At 40.0% G+C, this 17419-nt stretch overlaps 1 pseudogene; it reads left to right on the forward strand.

The window, feature by feature from the left end:
• Positions 1-15740: 15740 nt before the first annotated feature.
• Positions 15741-17092, forward strand: LOC137777397 (eukaryotic translation initiation factor 4B-like; annotated as a pseudogene).
• The last annotated feature ends 327 nt before the right edge of the window (positions 17093-17419 follow it).

Consider the following 17419-nt stretch of genomic DNA (forward strand, 5'->3'; position numbering starts at 1 on the left):
ACTCTGGGCTCCCAGGCTAGTCCTGTTGGAGAAGGTGGGCTTTCCCTGGTTGTCAACAGCACGCCTGCCAATCAAATTGTATTGCCTTAGCCCGAGGCCCGGCCCTCTTCCGGACGCGGTTACCAATGAGAAACGCTCCTCCCGGCAACCTTCTTACCTGATTGATGAGCTCCGCAGTTCCCAGAATACCGTTCCCCAGAGCAGATTGGCCATTGTGCTGGTTGGCCTTGCCCCTCAAAGCGAGGCGCTAGAGAACACTTGAAGATCATTGGTGGAAGAGGATGCCCCTCAAAAGTCTGAGATAACTTCTTCTTGATTGGTTGGAAGCGGCACTTACTACGTGGCGGATTCTGAATGTGGAGAGGAAGGTCCCAAGTGAAAGGAAGAGTGGGAGGCTAGTCCCTGGTGGCGGGGAGGCGGCCGACCTTGAAGGGGTTACCGCTGTAAAACCTGGTTCTTTTGGATAGGCAAAAGAAGAGCAGGAAAAATAAGTGACCGCACAAAACATGTAGTTCCTGAAAGTGGAAGGGGTAACGTGAGTTGAGGAGACGATCCTGCGTGTGTCCGCGACGGTGTTGAGAATTACGGCTGGTTAGAGATGCTGGTGACCTACGTGATCCAGTCTACCCGACACGCCCCTTCCTCATTATAAAGGAGAAGGAGCCCTGGCCCTGTGCACTTACGTCATTTGCCTAAAGTCACGTAGCTAGTTATTTACGGAACCGTGACTTTCATCCAAGCCTTCTGATCCTGGTCTGCCATGCTTTGTACCTTACTCTAGAGCAAAGAAAGAGTTAAAACCTCAAAAGGCCAAACTGGAGAAGATTTCAATGTTCGGCTAAGGCTTTAGAACTTTTCATGCAGTTAAGGACACCGTGAAGATTTTTGAGTGAAGTGTAAGAGTTGTGGTTTAGGAACAACCAACTGCTGTGGATTCCTCAGCAGTGTTTTCAAAAGAAGAGCATCAAAGATTAGAAGACTGGTTGGGCAGCTATAGCTGGAAGGCTATGACCCCATCAAAATTCTGAAGATTTTTTTTTAAGATACCGGCATACTAACATGCTCTTAATTTCTTGTGTCCAAAAGCAAAACAAGCAAAACCCCCCACTTCGCCTTCCACCTCCCACATTTCATTGTTGCTCAGTACAGCGAAACTCTGAACTCTTTGTCTTTAATTCCTCTTCTCTCCTTGTCAAACACACTACAGTCGGGCTTTTGGGCACACAACTCCACCAAACTGCTCTAGCTGTGGCCACCATTGCTAAATTCAAAAGACAATTCTCCATCTTCATTTTATCAGCTATAGTTAACCCAGCACATCAGTCTTCCCTGTATAAAACACTTTTCACTGGTTTTCCTGCTTCCACGTGGGCCAAATCATAACCCTCATTACCACCCCCATTTTAACTTAATCTCCTCTTTGAAAGGCTTCTCTCCAAATAAGGTTACATTCGGAGGTACTGGGGGTAAGGACTTGAACATATGAATTTGAGGGGGGACACGATTCAGCCCGTAACACCCAGATACTTGCGAGACTTGTTCTCTCACTTCCTTCAAGGCTCTGTCACCTTCTGAGTGAAGCCTCTCAGGACCACCCTTCCTAAACTCCTCCCCTGCTTTGTCTCCTTAAATCTTAAAAACTACATACTTGTTTACTGTCTGTCTCCCTCCACTCCTATATAAATTTCATGAACATTTACTCATTGATATATTCAAAGAGCCTAAAAACAATACAAAGTGTTTAGTAAGTGTTTAATAAATATTTGTTGAATGAATGAATATCTGAGGACAGAAGGGAAAGGGATAAATGGAAGAGATTGTAGTTGCTGTAGATAGAAGGAGGTGATTAAGGAAGCAAGATCCCAGAGTATCTGGAGAAAACAGAGACTGCTATGCCTTCCGTGTTGAAAGTGGAGATTAGAGAGTACCCCTAGAGAATAAATTACTTTGAAATGAAGAGAAAATAGATGAGAGAGCTCAAACTAGTTGATCACTGTCTACTCAAAACGGGAGATAAGATCTCCTAAGTAAGAGGTTATAAGAGGAAGGTGTCAGAAAATTAACCTGAGGTGAAAAATGATTGTAGACTACTTGTAATGGCTCATTTGAAATTAGGTAGTATTGATATATATATTTTAGTGGACCTAATCCTCACAGTTTCGTAACTTTTTCAAAAAATGATCATGGCATGAGCAATAATCTGAGCTAATGAATTAGGGATCTGCTTGCCACCTGTAAATGATGTGGAAGTTTTGTTCATTCATGTATTCATTTACCATTCAGGGAGTACCATGTAGCCACCTGCATGTAATGGGAATAAAGATGTGAACAAAACAGGCATGGTCCTTGCCCTTCTGAAGCTTAATATCTATCTAGTTAGGGAGACAGACACTACTTTAATAATATATTATTAAAACCAAGACAAGTGCTATGATGAAAAAAGCACAGGCAGAAGAGCAGTGGTGGAAAATGTCAGGAGAGTCAAGCTTCATACTTCGAAAAAAAAAAAAAAAATGCAAATATTTCCATTTTGGAAAAAGAAGAAAAGTCCTGAGTCATGGTCATCTGTGTGGGAAGAAAATAACTGGGAGAGAAAAGAGAATCTGCCAGTTTTAGGACAGCGTGCAGAGTCACAGTGACTTCATGGGAGCTCTGGAAACTGAGTCTGAGCACCTCAGGGAAGTGTATGAAAAGTTGGGACCAGGCATGATGCTGATCAACGAGTCTGAGCCAGGAAAAGAAGCTGGTGTTTCGGTACCTGAGCCAGGGCTGCCCAGAACAATTAAGATTCTAAAACAGCTTGGTCCAGAAGGTCAGGAAAACAGGTTAGAGATTTAGTATCATAAGCTCAGTCCATGAATAGAGAATGTCTGTATCTGTTGAGATTGTATCTGGTTGTAATTAATAAAAAAAAAAACCGGCCACATAATGGCTGAAACAAGGAAGGGATTTATTTTTCTTAGTGACATGGCAGTTCCACAATTGGTTTATTTAGTCTTACGCTCCTTTTGTTCTTCCATTCTTCATGTATGACTTTTGTCCCTCGTGCTGGTCATCTCATGATTTCAGGATGGCACGCCCAGCATCATTTCTTTACTATGGGTAGGAAAAGGGGAACAAGGGAAGACATTTACCACCTGAATTTGCCCTCTTTCCAAGAACTTTCCTGGAAGCCCCAAGTAGAGGACTTCCACTTACAATTCAAAGGTCAAGACCATGTCACATAGTCTGCTAGGATAGCGTACTGCCACTCTGAACAAAACTGGGGTTCTGCTAGTGACGATGAGGAGGGAATTTGTAATCTGCTTTACCGAAGTATAGTACATGTACGATAAACTCTTCCTATTGAAAGCACATGCTTGGATAAGTTTCGACAAATGCATACACCACAGTCAAGATAACAGAATACTTCATCACCGCCAAGGGCATCCTCACATCCCTCTGCAGTTAGTCTCTCCTTTCACTCCCTAGCCCCCAGGTAATCACTGATCTGTTTTCAGTCACAATAGATTTTCTAGAATTTTTAATAAATGTAATCATACAGTATAGACTCTTTTGTGTCTGGCTTCTTTCACTCATTATACTTTTAAATTCATGCATGTTGTTGCATGTAGCCATACTTTGTTCATTTTTACTGCCGAGGCGTGTTCTATTGTATCTATGCCACATTTGTTTATCCATTCACCTAGTGGCGTACATTGGGATATTTCCAATTTTTGGCTATTACAAATAAAGCTACTGGGACTTCCCTGGTGGTCCAGTGGTTAAGGCTCTGTGCTCCCAATGCAGGCGGCCCATGTTCAATCCCTGGTCAGGGAACTAGATCCCACATGGCGCAACTAAGAACCTGCATGCCGCCACTAGAAGATCCCATGTGCCGCAACTAAGACCCGGCACAGCCAGATAAATAAATAAATAAATATTATTAAAAATAAATAAATAAAGCTGCTATGAACTTTCGTGTACAACTCTTTTGTGGAAACATAGGTTTTTATAACCCTTGAGTAAGTACCTAGAAGTAAACTTACTGGCTCATGTGATTGATGTATTTTTAACTATATGACAATTTGCCAAATAGTTTTCCAAAGTGGTCGTAGCATTTTACACTCCACCAGCCATGTGTGAGAGCTCAAGTTGTTCCAAATCCTCACCAACATTTGATATTGTCAGTCTTTTAATATCTGCTGTTCTAGTGGATATGCAATGGCATCTCATTGTGGTTTTGGTTTGCATTTCCCTGATAACTAATGATTTTGAACATCTTTTAATGTACTTATTGGACATTTATATATCTTCTTTTGTGAAATATCTGTTCAAAGCATTTATAAATGAAAGAATTTATATAGGTAGGCACCCAGCAGAGTTTGCCATACAGTGAAATATGCTGTGTCCGTGGGCTATTGCCATAATAATAAGAAGAAGAAGGAGCCATCCCAACAATGAAGTGGCTTAAAAAAATTTATGCTTTCACACCCTGTGCCTGAGGATTGAATGATGTAACCAAAACACTTTATTCTTATGGCAATGGCAGAAACACAAAAAAAGATGAGTGGAAACTTACAGGCTAGAGTCAGAACCAGAGTACTGAAAAAGAAATAAAAGGAATCCAAATTGGAAAAGAAGAAGTTAAACTGTCACTGTTTGCAGATGACATGATACTATACATAGAGGATCCTAAAGACGCTACCAGAAAACTACTAGAGCTCATCAGTGAATCTGGTAAAGTTGCAGTTTACAAAATTAATACACAGAAATCTGTCACATTTCTATACACTAACAACAAAAGATCAGAAGGGGAAATTCAAGAAACAATCCCATTTAGCATCACATCAAAAAGAATAAAATACCTAGGAATAAACCTACTTAAGGAGACAAAAGACATGTACTCCAAAAACTATAAGATGCTGATGAAAAAAATTGAAGAAGATACAAACAGATGGAAAGATATGCCATGTTCGTGGATTGGAAGAATCAATATCATCAAAATGACTATAGTACCCAAGGCAATCTACAGGTTCAGTGCAATCCTTATCAAATTACCAATGTCATTTTTCACAGAACTAGAACAAAAAAATCTTAAAATTTGTATGGAGACACAAAAGACCCTGAATAGCCAAAACAATCTTGAGAAAGAAAAACAGAGCTGGAGGAATCAGGATCCCTGACTTCAGACTATACTACAAAGCTATAATCATCAAAACAGTATGGTACTGGCACAAAAATAGAAATATAGATCAATGGAACAGTATAGAAAGCCCAGAGATAAACCCACGCACTTGTGGTCAGTTAATCTACGACAAAGGAGGCAAGACTACACAATGGTGGAAAGACAGTCTCTTCAACAAATGGTGTTGGGTAAACTGGACCAAAGGAAAAAAATGAAAAAAAACGAAATCAGATCATTCTTTAACACCATACACAAAAATAAGCTCAAAATGGATTAAAGACATAAATGTGAGACCAGACACTAAAAAACTCCTAGAGGAAAACATACACAGAACACTCTCTGACATAAATCTCAGCAATATCTTTTTCAATGTCTCCCAGAATAATGGAAATAAAAACAAAAATAAACAAATGGGACCTGATTAAACTCAAAAGCTTTTGCACAGCAAAGGAAACCATAAACAAAGTGAAAAGACAACCCACAGATTGGGAGAAAATATTTGCAAATGATGTGACGGACAAGGGATTATTCTCCAAAATTTACAAACAGCCCATGAGGCTTAATATCATCAAAACAAGCAACCCAATCCAAAAATGGGCAGAAGACCTAAATATACATTTCTCCAAAGAAGACATACAGGTGGCCAGGAGGCACATGAAAATATGTTCAACATTGCTAATTATTAGAGAAATGCTAATCAAAACTACAATGAGATATCACCTCACACCAGTCAAAATGGGTATCATCAAAAAATCCACAAACAATAAATGCTGGAGAGGGTGTGGAGAGAAGGGAACCCTCCTACACTGTTGGTGGGAACGTAAATTGGTACAGCCACTATGGAGAACAGTATGGATCTTCCTTAAAATACTAGAAATAGAGCGATCATATGACCCTGCGATCCTACTCCTGGGCCTATATCTGGAGGAAAACATGGTCCGAAAGGATACACGCACCCCAATGTTCACTGCAGCACTGTTTACAATAGCCAAGACATGGAAGCAACCTAAATGTCTATCAACAGAGGAATGGATAAAGAAGATGTGGTATATATATATATACAATGAAATATTACTCAGCCATTAAAAAGAATGAAATAATGCCATTTGCAGCCACATGGATGGACCTAGAGATTGTCATACTGAGTGAAGTAAATCAGACAGGGAAAGAGAAATATTGTATGATATCCCTTGTATGTGGAATCTAAAAATAAATGATACAAATGAACTTATTTACAAAACAGAAACAGACTCACAGACTTAGAGAACAAACTTCTGGTTGCCAGGAGGAAGTATGTGGGGAAGGGATAGCGAGGAGTTTGGGATCGACATGTACACACTGCTATATTTAAAATGGATAATCAACAAGGACCTACTGTAGAGCACAGGGAACTCTGTTCAATGTTATGTGGCAGCCTGGATGGGAGGGGAGTTTAGGAGAGAATGGATACATGTATATGTATGGCCGAGTCCCTTTGCTGTGCACCTGAAACTATCACAACATTGTTAATTGGCTATACTCCAATATAAAATAAAAAGTAAAAAAAAGAACAGGAGTACTATTACTTCCATCCACATTCCTTAGGCTAAGGCAAAGCATATGACTGAGTCCAACATCAATGAGGCAGGAAAACAGGCCCTGCAGAGAAACTGCAAATTACACAACAGGACTCATGATTTTGGAGAACAAAAATAGAATCTATCACAACTGCTATGGGAGTGATCAATTATATCTGTGCCTGAATCAAGCATGAACAGTTGCTTCAAAGCCATACACACAGTGAGACACCACTCCATATCTATTAGAACAGCTATTTTTAAAATTATTTATTTATTTATTTGGCTGCACCGGGTCTTAGTTGCAGCACGCCAGATCTTCAGTTGCAGCATGCAGGAACTTAGTTGTGGCATGTGGGATCTAGTTCCCTGACCGGGGATCGAACCTGGGCCCCCTGCATTGGGAGTGTGGAATCATAGCCATTGGACCATGAGGGAAGTCCCAAGAACAGCTGTTTTTTTAAAACGACAATATCAAGTGCCAGTGAGGATGTGGAACAATTGGAAATCTCATACATTGCTGGTATGAATGCAAAATGGTAAAACTATTTTGGAAACAGTTTGGCAGTCTTTTGTATAATTAGACATGTACTTACCATATGACTCAACAATCCCACTCCCAAGTTTTTATCCAAGAGAAATGGAAACACATCCACACAAAGACCTGTATGCAAATGTGTGTAGCAGCTTTACTCATAATTGCCCAAACCAGAAACACAGAAAATGTCTATCAACTAGCGAATGGATAAACAAACTGCAGTACGTCCATATGATGGAATACTACTCAGCAATGCAAAGGAACAAGTTCCATGAATGACATGGATGCATTTCAAAAGCATTGTACTAAGTGAAATCATACCTTAATAAATCTGACCTTAAAGACCAACAAACAAAAAAATGATATAGACCTTTTCTCTTCCATTTTGTCCTGAAAAAGGCAAGAGGATGTGAAAACTGAGATTTGATTTGACAACTGACATTCCAATGATTCTTAGCCAGTTAAGTGACAAGCCAAAACTCAATGTGGCTTTGTTTGATTTGACATATGACGTGTAAATAAACAGTTTGGGGGTGCACCTTTCTTAAGCCCTAGAAGTTGCTTGGTGCAGGTTAGATGACAAGGATGGAAAAAGGAATTCATGAGGTTCTGGTTGGGAAGTGCAGAGCACATAACAAGCCTGGGTTTCTGGTGACTGTTTCAACCTTTAAAAAGATGATTGCACTTAAGGCCTATGTAAAAAAGGGACTGGGATCCCCAAAGAGGATCCCAACCCCTAAAGACTAGGGGTTGTTCAGCTGTAGTGAGCAAGCAGTGTATCAATGTTTCTCTAAGTGTGGTCCAGGATGGACTTAATTAGAAGTTCAGGAAAGGGGGCTCAAGCATCTCCATTTTATTTTTTTTTATTTAAAAAATTTCTAGTGAAATATAATTGATTTACAATGCTGTGTTAGTTTCAGGTGTACAGCAAAGTGATGCAGATATATTTATATATATATATATATTTTTTTTCAGAATCTCTTCCCATATAGGTTATTATAAAATATCTAGTATAGATAGTTGCCTGTGCTATACAGTAGGTCCTTGTTTTTTTTTTTTTTAATTAATTAATTTTTGGCTGCGTCGGGTCTTCATTGCTGTGCGCGGGCTTTCTCTAGTTGCAGGGAGCGGGGGCTACTCTGTTGCAGTGCGCGGGCTTCTCGTTGCGGTGGCTTCTCTTGTTGCGGAGCACGGGCTCTAGGCTCACGGGCTCAATAGTTGTGGAACATTGGCTTAGTTGCTCTGCGGCATGCGAGATCTTCCCCAACCAGGGCTCGAACCCGTGTCCCCTGCATTGGCAGGCAGATTCCTAACCGCTGCGCCACCAGGGAAGTTCCCAGTCCTTACTGTTTACCTGTTTTATATATAGTAGCATATATATATGTTATTCCCAAATTCCTAATTTATCCCTCCCCCTACCCAAGCACCTCCATTTTAAACAAACTCCCTATGACATTCTTACACACACTAAAGTTTGAGGAATATGGTAGTTTGGAGTTAATATGTTTGTTATAGTGTGGATGCTGTGAAATTCATCATTTTTCTGAATACCTACAATTTATTTACATGTGCCTAGTTTATACCAAAGATCTTTCCCATTGAAGTGTTACCTGACCATCCACCTCTACTCCCACTAACCCCCAATTCGAGGGCCTATAATTTCTCCTTTGTGGTGTTCTAGAAAATTCTTCCTGGCCATTGCGAGTCCATCTCAGTCAGCTGCTTGCAGCTTGACTGTGGTTTACGGCCACTTCACCGTAGTCACTGCCTGGACACAGCCCCTGAATAGGAGGCTGCTCTCCACCTCCAACCTCCACCTCAGACTTTATTCTCTACAGCCACCACATAAGATTGCATGTGCTGATCAAACTTTATCAAAAGGTTGGGGTAATTAAAGAGAAAAGAGTGGTGATCATTTTGTCATGTATAGAAATATCAAATCACCGTTGTGCACCTGGAACTAACATACTGTTGTAGGTCAATTACACTTCAATAAAAAATAAAATATTAAAATTAAAAATAATTTAAACCAGGAATTCCCTAGTGGTCCAGTGGTTAGGACTCCATGTTTTCACTGCAGAGGGCCCGGGTTCAGTCCCTGGTCAGGGGACTAAGCTCCCACAAGCCGCGCAGCATGGCCAAAAAAAAAAAAAAAAAAAAAAAAAAATTAAACCAACTATTTTTAGACTTGAGTTAGTAGTAAAAATTTGTAATTTTTTTCAGGAATACTGAATTCACATAGTTTTGGACATACTTAAAGTCACATAAATCAGAAGGTTCCCAAGTGTACTAGGTGTTGGATGAGTGATATAAAGAAATTCAGACTACTTGTTTGAGGTATGGATTATCCTATGGATTTCTGGATATTTAAGAAATTTATGTTAAAATTTTTTTAATAAAGAGGAAAGAACCCCAAACGTTAAACCCATCATGTCTTGGGTATGCCTACTTTTGCTTCTTTTTCCCTTCCTACCCACAGGAATTGGTTTAGTACTGGATTCTGTCTTTCTCATGGTGTTGGTCAGCTACTGTCACCATAATCTGCATAACTAAGCACCCTAAATAGTCAGTTATTCTTCCTTATGCATCTGCATGGCAGCTGGGGGTTAGCTCGAAACTGATGGATCCAGTTCTACTCCGCTGGTTTCTCATCCTCCTTGGAAGAATGGGTTACTTGGGGCATGTTCCTCTTATGTAAGAGGCCAAGTCCCACCACACATGCATAGTTCAAACCTCTGCTTTTATATGTCTGCTCATATCCCTGTAGCCAAGGTATGATGCATAGCCAAGTCCAAAGTGAAAGAGGAGTGGGGGAAGAGGCCATGTCTAGAGTATGGTTGCGTATAATTACCACATGGGAGAGAAGACCTGTGACCATTCATTCAGTCTCCCACGCCCATCATGAGTATTTGTTCCCTTATCAAAGAGACTGAGTCCAGAGCAATGCCTTGAGGCTTCACCAGGACAGTAACTGATAATTATTACTCTTTTTTTAAAAATTAATTAATTAATTAATTTATTTATTTTTGGCTGTGTTGGGTCTTCGTTTCTGTGCGAGGGCTTTCTCTAGTTGCGGCGAGCGGGGGGCCACTCTTCATCGCGGTGCACGGACCTCTCACTATCGCGGCCTCTCTTGTTGCAGAACACAGGCTCCAGACGCGCAGGCTCAGTAGTTGTGGCTCACGGGCCTAGTTGCTCCGCGGCACGTGGGATCTTCCCAGACCAGGGCTCGAACCCGTGTCCCCTGCATTGGCAGGCAGACTCTCAACCACTGCGCCACCAGGGAAGCCCATAATTATTACTCTTGAATTTACACAGTCTGGTCCAGTTCTGGACAGATGTGGATGATTCCTTCTGGTCCTTTTGGAAATCTCCCTAAAAGTGGGATTTGCAGGCATGTATGCAGAAATGCAGAAACAAGTCCCTGTATATATACCCACACAGGCAAATATATATTTGTACATGCATGCGGACATGTCCAGTTATGCACACCTTTCCTCCAAAAATAAATTTAGTCTCAGAGATTTTCTACTAAATTCTTAAGTAGAAAGATTTTCCCGACTGCTTTATAAATTGCAAAGAATCCCATTTCATAAGGATATGCGGACTTTACATTATGCTGAGAAGTATCAGTGCCTTTTCTTCAACCTTACATCTTCTTCATCATCAAACGTCTGGGGGCCTGCCAGGAATAAGAGAGCAGCCAGGAGCTGGGCCTCTGTACCTCCAAGTGTCATACTCCCTTAAATGCACAGAAACCCTGGCATAGGACAATTCTTACTCAAGGGCTTCATTGCTTTCCTTTTCTGTCTGGGCGAAGGGGCAGGAGAGATTTTATTCCTCCAGTTGTATGCAATGCTTCTAATTTAGGAGGAAATAGAGGCACTAATTAGCACTAGTTTTGGAACACCCAGTGACTCGCTGTGTGCTCTGGGGCAATCTGCTTCTCTCTAAGCCTCACAGCGTCTTCTGCGGTCACTTGTACCAGGAGCTCTCAGTGGTCACATGCACCAGGGACTCTCTTTGTTCATTTTAGTTCCATTTTTACATAATGTTATGCCTCTTTTTTCTACAGAGAATATTTACACAATTTTACAATTTAAAAAAATCTAAATAACTAGGTAGCAACAAGTAAACACAAACACAAAGGATCGCTTTGTATCACCTGCCATAGATGAAATTATTTCTCACACGGGGGCCATCAGTATATTCTTAAAGGTTAGCAAGTATGGAATTATACATATATATATTTTATATATATTTAATATATGTATTAAATATGTATATTAAATATATGTATTAAGTATATATATTTAACTTTGTGTTTTTATTTGCATGATTTTTAAAATTAAATGTAATCATAGGATCATCTAGCTAAACCTCTTCAGCATTTAAGGTCAAGCTTGTATTTGTGTCTATCAAATTAGCACCTAGTATTGGCAACTAATTGTCAGTTATAGTTTTAAAATAGATAACCAACAGGGACCTACTGTAAAAAAAATACAAATTAGCACCTAGTAATACTATTTTAATTGTCACAGGCAACAGGGAGAAAATAAGCTACATATTTATATAGTAAGATTTATTCCTGCCAAATAAAACCCAAAAAGATGTATTGTCCTTTGAGAGCAAGTGCTCCACGTGGTTCAAATACAGAAAAGTGATGTGAGACTCAGATCCTCACACGACATGTAGTTTTATAAGTGGGCCTGACTGAAAACTGTCTTAGCTGTCAGTATTTGAGCATCTGCTGCCAGCTATGACATAAGAGTTAGTTTTAGACCAAATATTCTACCGAGGATGACTGTAAAGTTAAATTAAAAAAAAAAAAAATCCTTTGAAGGTATCAGAAAGTAGCCAAGCCATCCAGGACTTGAGAGGCTAAGAATGGGAAAGAAAGAAAACGCAGTGAGATCAAGATAATACTCTCCATCATTTCTCCCCTTGAGACATTTGCTGAATTATAAACAACAAGAGTCCAAGCAGAAGTTGCAGCTTAGCGAACTTCTAGGAGTCTCACAGGGCTACCAAAACAAAATGTGGCAGTCGGGCCTAGGAAGAATGCCAGGACTGGGAGGGCTCAGATTGGAGAGAAAAGGGAATTGTTGAAAAGTGAGCTGATATTCTACCTCACTTTTCCCATCAAGGCCTTTGCTGATTCCTAAGCTATGCAGGTTAGAGATCAAAAGCCCAAGCAGAAAGAGGCAGAGAAAAGGCTAAAAAGTGAAATAGTCTTCTTGTGCTGAGGAGTCAAAAATGGGAAGTCAAGGCCCAGCAAGGAGTCGGAGCTCTGAAAAATCCCCCCGGTCTTTCAGCTTTCAAATAGACTGCAGATAGGAGTAAGGACAAAGTGGAAATAAAATAGCCTCAAAAAACATAAAACCCAGCCTTAAAGTACCACATTCCCTAATTGGATTAGCGTGATCTGCCCCAACTCTGCCAGAAGATAATTAAATGATCTCTGCAGAAGGAAAGTGTTATGTAGAACTTCTACAATTATTCATACATATTGTCTAGCATTTGAGCAAAAATCTACAAGTCACGTCAATAAACAGAACCAAGTGGCAGAAAGTTAGAATAAAAAAAAGAAATAGATCAGATTCATTGGAGATTGAGATTGGAGTTATCAGACACAGGCTATAAAATAATTATAGTTAATGTCCTAAAAATAGATGACAACATGGAGAATTTCATCAAAGAACTGGAATCTATAAAAAAACAAAGTGAAAATTTTAGAACATAAAGATAAATTAATTGACATAAAAATGGTCAATAAATACCTGAAAAAATGCTCCACATTATTAGTCATTGGTCAAAGGCAAGTCGAAACCACGATGAGAAACCACTTCATACCTAGGATGGCAAACAAAACAAAACAGACAATAACAGATGTTGTCCAGTGGAACACCCGCGTGGAAAAATTTAAGCCTGCATACATTCCTGGGGGGTGTAAAATGATATAGCCACTTTGAAAAACAGTCTGGCACTTCCTCAAAATGTTAATGATAGAGTTACCTTATAACCAAGCAATTCAACTCCTAGGTCCGTACCCAAGAGACTTGAAAACATATGTCCATGCAAAAACTTGTATACAGATGTTCATAGTAGCTTTATTCATAATAGACAAAAAGTGGAAAGAACCCAAATGTTCATCACTGATAAATAGATAAACAAAACTGTGTTATGTGATCACAAAATGTAATATTATTCAGCCATAAAAAAGGAATGAAGTACTGATACATGTTGCAACACAGATGAACCTTGGAAATATTAAGTTAACTGAAAGAAGCCAGTCATAAAAGGTCACATATTATATTATTCCATTTATGTGAAATATTCCAGATAGGAAAATCCATAAAGACAGAAAGTAGTTTAGTGGCTGCCAGGGGCTAGAGACAGAAGAGAATGGAGAATGACTGATAATGTATACAGTTTCTTTTTAGGGTGATGAAAATATTCTGAAATTAGATAATGGAAGTCATTGTAGAACTCTGCAACTATACTAAAAACCATTGATTTGTATACTTTAAAAGTGTGAATTTTATGGTATGTGAATTGTATCTCAATAAAAATATTATTTAATAAAAAGAAAAATTGATTAATTGAAATTAAGAATTTAGTACACGGATGTAACAGTAGAAGAGAGAATTAGTGAACTCGAAGTTTTCTCAGGGGGAAAAATATACATCTTGAGTAACAAACAGAGAAAAGAATGGAAAATAAAAAGAAAACCTAAGAAATTCACAGAACATTATGAAAAAGTCTGCACAGGTATAACTGGAGTTTTCCAGGAGAGAAATGATAGTAGCAATATTTGAAGAAATACTGAGAATTTCAAAAAATTGGTAAAAAAAAAAATCAAGCTACAGATTCGAGGATTTTTTATGAACCCCAAGCAGTTTAAACACAAAAGAAAACCACACATAAGCCCATCATAGTGAAACTGCTGAAAACCAAAAGTTAAAGACACCATCTTAAAAAGAACCATAGGAAAAAATACACATTGCCTTCAAAGGAACAATAGTAAGATTGACAGATTACTTAGACAAAGACATGACAATGTTAAAGTGGTGTAAGAAATGAACTGACAACTTATAATACTGTACTCAGTGAAAACGTCTTTTAAAAAATGAAAGCGATACAAAAACATTAAAAACAATAAAAGGACCTGGTTGTCAGCAGACTTAGAGTAAAATAAATACTGAAGGGAGCTTTACAGATAGAGAGAAAATGATCCAAGATGGAAATCTGAAAATGAAGGGCACAAGAACTAATGATTATTGAAAAGGGTAAATTTGGGGATAAATATAAATGAAAATTATTGTTTTGTAGAATAATGCTAATGTCTTTTGGAGCTTTAAGTATTACATAGGATTTAAATGTACATAATATTAAAATACATGGGATTCCTTGGTGGCACAGTGGTTAAGAATCTGCCTGCCAATGCAGGGGACATGGGTTCGAGCTCTGGTCCCAGAGGATCCCACATGCCACAGAGCAACTAAGCCTGTGCGCCACAACTACTGAGCCTGTGCTCTAGAGCCCGTGAGCCACAGCTACTGAGCCCGCGAGCCACAACTACTGAAGCCTGTGCGCCTAGTGCCCGTGCTCTGCAACAAGAGAAGCCACCGCAATGAGAGGCCCATGCACCACAACAAAGAGTAGCCCCCGCTTGCTGCTACTAGAAAAAGCCCCATGCACAGCAAAGAAGACACAACACAGCCAAAAATAAATAAAATAAATAAATTAAAAATAAATAAATAAAATAAAATACTTAACAATAGCACAAAATGTGGGAGTAGGCAAATGCAGTTAATGCAGTCAAAGATCTTTGCATTGTCTCGGAAAGTAAAGTACTAATTTATGTTATACTGTATTAGGTCAAGGATGCATGTTACAATCTTAGGGTTATCACTTAAAGAATAATAAAGGTTGTATAACTAACAGAGGGAGGAAATGGAATAATAAAAATATGTGATTTATCCAAAGTGGGCAGGAAAATAGGAAAAAGAGGACAAGAAACAGGTGGGACAGGTAGAGAAAAAAAACAGTAAGTGGTAGATATAAATGCCAGTATATCAGTACTTACATTAAACATGTATGGGATAAGTACTCCTGTTATAACACAAAGCATATCAAACTAGATAAACGGTAAGAGACGCACCTTACCTGTAAGGTGTACACGCAAAACTTGTACATGCAAACAGTAGCAAAAAGAAAGCTGATGTAATCATAATTATATCTGGAAAAGCTGATTTTTAAAATGACTTAACATTTTTAAAAACCAGACTTCAGTACCTTTTAAGAGCAGTTCTAGGTTTACAGCAAAATTGAGCAGAACAGAATTCCCAAATATCTCCTCTCCCCACATACCCACAGCCACTCCCTCTATCAAAATCCGCACACCACCCCCCCTGGAGTGGTACATTTGCTACAGTCAGCGAACCTACATTGATTCATCATTCTCACCCCAAGTCCGATGCATTTACCCCGTGAACCCAGCAAGGAGGTTGAAAGGTTTTGGTTATACTGAGTTTGAGGACCTGAGTTTGGATTCCTTGCTCAGAATGCTGAGCGTCTGTGAAGCGTTTCTAGGGAACAGGGGATTTCGAATGGGCATTGTTGATCAAGTACAGGATGAATACAGGAATGATCGTTCTTCTGGCCAAGACAGAAATCGGTATTCTGACAAAACAGATATACACCGTAGGGCCCATCCTGCTGCAGACAGCTTTGATGACTACCCGCCCAGAAGAAGTGATGGTAGCTTTGGACACAAATGTTGAGATCATTGTGATTCACACTGATATCATGATGGGTGCAGGGATGAGTAGTAGGATGGTTGACACCAGGATACGGATTGATATGGGGGCTGGGATTGCTATGATGACTGAGGCAGTAGAGACTATGACAGAGGCTGTGATTACAGGACAGGCGGTGGCAGGAAGACCATTTGGTCATGGGTACCATAGGGATGATACCTACAGAGAAAGAGGGGACCACTATGAAGACAGACATGACAGACGAGATGACCGGTCGTGGAGCTCCCGAGATGAACATAGGCATGATGAGAGAGGTCCTCCCACCCACAGACCCAACGTGAATGTAAAGCCTCAGGGTACTCCCAAGGAAAATGATTCCTCTGCTAGCACTTTGCAGACCACATGAGCAGCCTCTATCTGTAGAGGGGCAAAGCCTAACTGTCACAGTCGCTAGACACGTTCCCCAAAACTAGAACTTCAACCTCGGGAGAGACACAAAAGCTGCCCAAGTGAAGAAACTCAGGAAAGGGAAGGGTTGAGGAGAGGAAGTAAGTCATCACAGACGGACCTCAGCCGCATCTGGCAGAAATGCACGAAGAAAAGAGAAAGAAGTCTTTAGAAAAGGAAACATTCAATAAGGAGGAAGATTGTCGCTCTCCAACTTCCAAGCCTCCAAAACCTGAGCAGCCTCCAAAGGTAATGCCAGCCCCTCCACCGAAGGAGAATGATTGGGGGAAGCTGATCTCAGAGCTCAGACATAGAGCAACCACAGTAGTTCTGGCTCAGCCATCTGAGGAAGGACCAGCAGGAAAGTGAAAAGAAAATAGATGGGTGAATGTCCCAAAAGGTCAGCGTGGCAACTCCAGCGGTAATCCAGTACAGGGAGGAAACAAAGACGACCAGAGGAGTCAGGTGGGAAGGATGGTAAAAAGGATCAGACTCCTGATCTGTGCCTGAGCCAAAGAAACCTGAAGAAAATCCAGCCTTCAGGTTCAGTTCTGCAAGCAGTCATGCTACTCTCTCCTTTGATAGTGAAGATGAAAATGAGGGCGATGATTACAACGAATAGACCTCTACATCCTCTGCTTTCTCCTAGTTTCTCTCTGCCCTGGAACATTCGAGAGCAAATCAAACCTCTATTCAGACAAGATAAAATAAAACTCACCATCTCCTGGCAGGGAGCGAGGGAGGATCAACCCACCAGGATGATTGAACAGTTCTGTGATTGAGGGATTTTCCGGGACTTGGGATCTTCTGTTTTAAAACAGGGAAAGTTCTGGGCAAACTAGGATATATTGGTCCCCTTTTATGGCAGCAAAAGACCAGGGATCCTGTGTGTCACAGATAAGCCCTAGGCTTCCTTGTAGTCTCTGTTTTGCTGTATTTCCCACCTTTC

Source organism: Eschrichtius robustus, chromosome 15, assembly GCF_028021215.1.
Source record: "Eschrichtius robustus isolate mEscRob2 chromosome 15, mEscRob2.pri, whole genome shotgun sequence".
Taxonomy (NCBI): domain Eukaryota; kingdom Metazoa; phylum Chordata; class Mammalia; order Artiodactyla; family Eschrichtiidae; genus Eschrichtius; species Eschrichtius robustus.